Raw genomic sequence first — 6,788 nt, 5'->3', positions numbered from 1 at the left:
AGTGAAGTTATCTCTTCATGTAGTTCAGGGAGTGAAGTGTAAGGAATAATGCAAGAAACATAGCCAGTGGAAAGCTACTGTTATTTTTGTATATTTCTTTTTACGAGTGTTCCCTACTGCTGTGTGGGTCGGGAGGTTTAGCTAAGGGGGAGCTACATTAGAGAATGACAATAATTACAGCTTTCTTTATTTCCAAATGTAGCTCAGCTGTGTCTGCACAAGAGGAACATTACCACCCCCTGTTACTAAATGTAAGTGCCTTTTCTCTGTGTGAGGAACAGTAGCTACTGAAGATATAGAAGGTTAAGTAACCTTCCCCTATATTTCTCTTTCAACCCTTTAACATCAGTCAGTAGTTAGACAGTATACTTTTGAAATTACTGTATACTTTGGGTTGTGTGTAAAAGAAGGCCACAAAAGTAACGTTTGTTATGATAGAATAGTTCATTTTTAATTAATAGTATTGTAAGTGTGATTCCTTACTCCCGTGCTACACAATACCTAACATCACATCATTTCAAAAGGAAACAATAGACTGCATTTCGTGGGAAATCACCAATGTTGTTGCACTTTGTGGTTGCGAATGATAAGTACATGTTGCAGCAAGGCTAATTTGTTGAAAATAAATCGAGTAGATAAGGCACTATGAAGGAATAGAATGGAGAGTGAATAAACACTGCCTTTTCCATTCTCAGAGACACAGAGTAGCAGTGTCTTGGGACCTAAACACTTCCTGTAGATACAACGTGTGCCAATAAATCAGACGGGAGTGGGAGTAACAAACTGATTAGCTCTCTCGTCCCCCATTTCATTAGCTCCGTTCATGCTCATAAATGAATTCCCCATTTTCCGATAGTCTTGTTTCAAAGTCACACCATAAATAGACTCAATGGGTGACTGTTGAAAACTGTATTTTCATGTACTCTCAATGTGTCAGATACTGTATGAGATGTGCTGGGGATGGTCCACATAGTAGACTCTGGTACAAGAGCCATACTATAGTACAGTTCAGTCTGAATATTGAATGGTGGTGTGTACCTGTCTTGTGGATTCATCAGTGCTGCACTGCTGTTGCATGGTATCTGACCTCGGTGGTTGCAGCTTTGCAGAGGTGAATCACCTATTCATGATTTTTTGAGTGAGGAGGCTAGATATGAGGCTGATAGAAAAATTATATTTTTGGGGGTTAAGAGTTTGTTGAAGACAAATTGCTGGGAAATACGTTTGGGGGAACTGTGCCAAGTCGGAATTGCACATATTTGTAGATGTTTAAATTGGTGTGCTTTCAGAACTTCGCTAAAGAGTAAAACTCTCACTTCCATGTTATGCTGCATCCTTTTCCACTGGTTCTGCATCAAGTCAATCTTAGACAATTCTTGCCTTTTGTCCTTTTGTCTGTGTTTTACATCTGTAGACAATATGAAGTCTGATTGATCTTACTTTCTTTGCAATTGTTTCCTGTCTCTTAGTACAAAGGAGCTTGGCTGAAGACTTCATCCTTTATTGTGTCTGATTCTATAAATATTCATGGTCGGCAGTCATCAATGGCCAATCAGATCACAATCGGAACTGAGCAGGTAGTGGCTTCAGAATATTCATCAGCACCTGCTTTCTAAGGGACTCTTTAGTTAGAACAGAGCATCAGTGTGTGTACGGCACAGATTGATGGGTATATTTCCAATGTAGACTATGATGTGCTTTTCTCCCCTTTCTTGGTTTTAAAAGTCACAAATCAAGTGATTTTCTCCCTTTCCCTGGTTATTACAATGTGCATGTGTTTGATGAAAGGGTAAATACAGAGAGTTTGTTCTCATTTCCTGTTTCCTCCCACATGTGGTTAGTGAAAGAGCTAAACACCTCAAAACCTTCACACAGATTGGCAATCCCCAGTATCTTGTACCATATTGATAATTTCCCCAAACCGATTTATTCCAGATGATCTGTTGAGGAAGCTGAGCCAAGTGCCTCCCTTCCAGGTAAATCCCTGTAAACACTTCTTCCCACTGTTTCATTTCCAGGGCTAATGATGTTGCTTTTCTTTCTGGGTTTGTTTACTCTCCTTCTCCTTCCTCTCTCGGGGTTTTCTTCATGGTCTAGTCCCGTGAAGAATCATCAAGGTGATTGTTGTGTACACTTATCTTCAGACGGCATCCTTCGCCTGTCAAGTCAGAAAGTGTGCATGTGTATAGAGGTCACCGTCTGAATATGTAATAGAAACAGACGTTCCTGGAGATACAGTTAGCAGGACTCAGCGGGGGTTGAGGGTGTTGCAGTAATCAGGGTTGAAATGGTGCTCGTTATATTTGTCAACTTGCTGGTGGTGGCACAAATGGAGTGAGTGTGCCTGCAATTTAATGTCTGCTGAATGAGAGTGGTGTTGAGGTGAGATGGCAGCGGGCTGTAAGTAATTTCTTGCAGGTTGATTTTAGTTACTGTGAACATTTGTATCCTGTTAGAATTTCAAATTTATTTTATATTATTTTCAATGATGGCCTAGGAACAGTGAGTTAACTGCCTGTTAAGGGGCAGAATGACAGATGTGTACCTTGTCAGCTCGGGGATTTGAATTTGCAACCTTCCGGTTACTAGTCCAACGCTGTAACCACTAGGCTACCCTGCCGTACCAGTACCAGTTAAAAGTTTGGACACACCTACTCATTCAAGGGCTTTTCTTTATAACTCTGTAAAGAGTTGATTTGGGCTGCAATTTCTGAGATCTAATGAACTTATCCTCTGCAGCAGAGGCTCTAAATCTTCCTTTTGTTTGGTGGTCCTCATGGTGCTTCAAAGTTCTTGAAATGTTCCGCATTGACTGACTTTCATGTCTTAAAGTAATGATGAACTGTCGTTTCTCTTTGCTTATTTGAGCTGTTCTTGCCATATTATGGACTTGGTCTTTTACAAAATAGGGCTTTTGTATACTACCCCTCTCTTGTCACAACACAGCTGATTGGCTCAAATGCACTAAGAAGGATAGAAATTCCACAAATGATCTACCTCATGAAGCTGGTTGAGAGAATGCCAAAACGTGTGCAAAGCTCTCATCAAGGGAAAGGGTGGCTACTTTGAAGAATCTGTTTAACACTTTTTTGGTTACAACATGATTACATATGTGTTATTTCATAGTTTTGATGTCTTCACTATTATTCTCCAATGTAGAAAACAGTAAAAAAAAAATAAGAAAACCCCTTGAATGAGTAGCTGTATCCAAATGTTTTACTGGGACTGTACATGTATGGTTTAAGTTATCCTTTTGTGAATGTTAAATCTATTAACATGTTATTATTATACTATTACTCAACTGTGTTGGCACTTAACCTAGAGTTTAACTCTTGATTTTCAGACGTTGTAACCTGATCTAGTTCTATCCAGACAGTCCGTAGGTATTTTGGAGCATCTCAGGGTATGGTTATTGTCTGGAACATTAGAGGAGAGAACAATATGAGCCCTTAAACATGAAAGCAGTCTTTGATTTTAACACGATCAAATAAATTATTCTAATTATGCATTAGAGGAAACAGCTGCCTGCATTTTATTTTGTAAGATTGTCTAAAATGCTCATTTAAACTGTAGATATATTTGACAATGCTGTTTCCACTGCTGATGTTGTAAATCAGGAAAGCATACAGAAATATAAAAACATATCTAGGCCCAAATGTTCTCGTTTTGTCCCTCCAACTCTTCTCATCCCTTACCACCAGCACCACAGTATCAGAGGAGTGACTCCATACAGTCCAGCTGCAGCTGTGGATCTGATCCTGACTCCTGATCCCCCCCCCCCTGTCACCTCTGTCCCCCTTATGACAGATGCAGCCATTGAACTTCCTAATAGCAGATTTCCACCTTCCCTTAATGCTTTTCATTTTAATCATTAGTACAACTCTCCAAATGAATTCCATCTTTTTGCCTAATTTAGCAAATCTGGTGCCCTGATGTGACCTATTTAAATACAATTGGGTCCAGTGCTGTGGTTATAAACAAACCGTTTTGTTGAACTAGTAGGCTAGCTAGAAGTTGGATCTCTCCTCCCCAACATCGTCCCTCCTATGGGGATATAGTGCCTGTGGTTTGCCACATGCTTCAAGAGGGCCACCATTGTTCCTGTTCCCAAGAAAGCTAAGGTAACTGAGCTAAACGACTACCACCCCGTAGCACTCACTTCCGTCATCATGAAGTGCTTTGAGAGACTAGTCAAGGACCATATCACCTCCACCCTACCTGACACCCTAGACCCACTCCAATTTGCTTACCGCCCAAATAGGTCCACAGACGATGCAATCTCAACCACACTGCACACTGCCCTAACCCATCTGGACAAGAGGAATACCTATGTGAGAATGCTGTTCATCGACTACAGCTCAGCATTTAACACCATAGTACCCTCCAAGCTCATCATCAACCTCGAGACCCTGGGTCTCGACCCCGCCCTGTGCAACTGGGTACTGGACTTCCTGACGGGCCGCCCCCAGGTGGTGAGGGTAGGCAAGAACATCTCCACCCCGCTGATCCTCAACACTCGGGCCCCACAAGGGTGTGTTCTGAGCCCTCTCCTGTACTCCCTGTTCACCCACGACTGCGTGGCCACGCACGCCTCCAACCCAATCATCAAGTTTGCGGACGACACCACAGTGGTAGGCTTGACGAGACGGCCTACAGGGAGGAGGTGAGGGCCCTCGGAGTGTGGTGTCAGGAAAATAACCTCACACTGCTCTGCCCACAACCTTAAGGCTCTTCAGAGGGTAGTGAGGTCTGCACAACGCATCATCGGGGGCAAACTACCTGCCCTCCAGGACACCTACACCACCTGATGTTACAGGAAGGCCATAAAGATCATCAAGGACAACAACCACCCGAGCCACTGCCTGTTCACCCCACTATCATCCAGAAGGCGAGGTCAGTACAGGTGCATCAAAGCTGGGACCGAGAGACTGAAAAATAGCTTCTATCTGAAGGCCATCAGACTGTTAAACAGCAACCACTAACATTGAGTGGCTGCTGCCAACACACTGACTCAACTCCAGCCACTTTAATAATGGGAATTGATGGGAAATGATGTAAAATATATCACTAGCCACTTTAAACAATGCTACCTAATATAATGTTTACATACCCTACATTATTCATCTCATATGTATACGTATATACTGTACTCTATATCATCTACTGCATCTTTATGTAATACATGTATCACTAGCCACTTTAACTATACCACTTTGTTTACATACTCATCTCATATGTATATACTGTACTCGATACCATCTACTGTATCTTGCCTATGCTGCTCTGTACCATCACTCATTCATATCTTTATGTACATATTCTTTATCCCCTTACACTTGTGTGTATAAGACAGTAGTTTTGGAATTGTTAGTTAGATTACTTGTTGGTTATTACTGCATTGTCGGAACTAGAAGCACAAGCATTTCGCTACACTCGCATTAACATCTGCTAACCATGTGTATGTGACAAATAAAATTTGATTTGATTTGTCTCAGTGTTGTCTCAGTGTATGCATCAGTGTGTGAGTGTGAGGTAAGCAGATGTTGTCGTAGTGCCATTAAGGAGGGTGTGTGTAGGAGGAGCAGGAGACGTGATATGTCACCCACCGAGCAGCCAGCAACAGCAGATGTCCACTCACTGAGTTTGCTACTGATAATCAAAAAGCCCCATCAGTCGAGCTAGATGATAACACATGTCGGTTACCATGGTGGCATTGTCAGGAAAGCTGTTTTCTACTTGGGGGGAGATTACAGGTCATGAATACATCCCTTATTTCAAAAGGTTGCTCTTGACATTTGTATTATTGGAGTCAACCACAGCGCCAGTGTATGAAAACACTTGTGAATTGAAGTATGTAATCACTGTGACTCACGATTGAACTTAATCCAACAATCATCAAAGTAGTGATGGAGAGGAACAGGTGGGGAAATGATTCAACAGCGATACTGTATAATTGTTGAGTGAAGAAACATTTTATCTCTTTGTTGTGTATCTCTCTCTGCTGACACACACACACACAGACACACATACACAATTCACTGTCAGTGTCAAATGCAGGTTGGGGGCCTTGTTTAGACTACTTGCCAGGCTGAAGTCAAGGATTGTTTATCAGGCTCATTCTCTGGCACTAGGAGGCAAGAAAGAGAGAGAAATTGAGAGTGGCAGGCGATAGCTGCTACTCTGTCACTGTCTAGCTGTGAGTCTCATTAGTCATTCCATTTAATGAGCAGAGAGACTTTTCTTCCCAGGGCTGGCAGCTTGTGGTCTCCACTCTCCAATCAGAGTTCACCTGGGGATCTGCAGCCAGACTGGAGCCACTTGCACCCACTAAGCCCCCCCGTGGCTACAAGTGCTTATCAGGGGATATTAGCCAATCACACCCCTAAGGGGACCACTTGTCAGGGTCACCATCTTTCCCTCTACCTACTGGTGGATATCCCTGATGGATAGAGATTGTGATGTTAAGCAAGAGTCAGTGGTTATGACTGGTTTGTATGCTGTGGGGAACAGATTCAGTCAGACAGTTTCATACGGTCCCCAACTCTCACTACCTTGAAGAACATTGCAGGCTCGGGGCTTTCAAATGGTGTAGAGAACATTTCTAGGAACATATTTGCATATTTTCAAAATTGTGCACCAACGCAGACATTTTTTTGCCAGCTGGCTTTGATCTTCATACAGATGTAGGATTTTAATTTGATCAGCGTGTTGCAGGAGAACTTTCCTGCAATGCAGTAGTGTATTTGAAGTTTAAAAAGGCTTCTGAAGTTTGTAATTACCCCTTTGAC

The 6,788-nt window shown here is 42.3% G+C and overlaps 1 long non-coding RNA gene across 1 annotated transcript; it reads left to right on the top strand.

The window, feature by feature from the left end:
- The first annotated feature begins 228 nt into the window (after positions 1-228).
- Positions 229-5,262, top strand: LOC135554990 (uncharacterized). The gene is made up of 3 exons (XR_010457799.1): positions 229-251; positions 1,470-1,577; positions 1,936-5,262. It is a non-coding gene; the product is annotated as an uncharacterized LOC135554990 (long non-coding RNA).
- The last annotated feature ends 1,526 nt before the right edge of the window (positions 5,263-6,788 follow it).

Source organism: Oncorhynchus masou, chromosome 15, assembly GCF_036934945.1.
Source record: "Oncorhynchus masou masou isolate Uvic2021 chromosome 15, UVic_Omas_1.1, whole genome shotgun sequence".
Lineage (NCBI taxonomy): Eukaryota > Metazoa > Chordata > Actinopteri > Salmoniformes > Salmonidae > Oncorhynchus > Oncorhynchus masou.
Note: the sequence above shows the minus strand (reverse complement) of the source record. Positions and strands in the feature narration are given on the sequence as shown.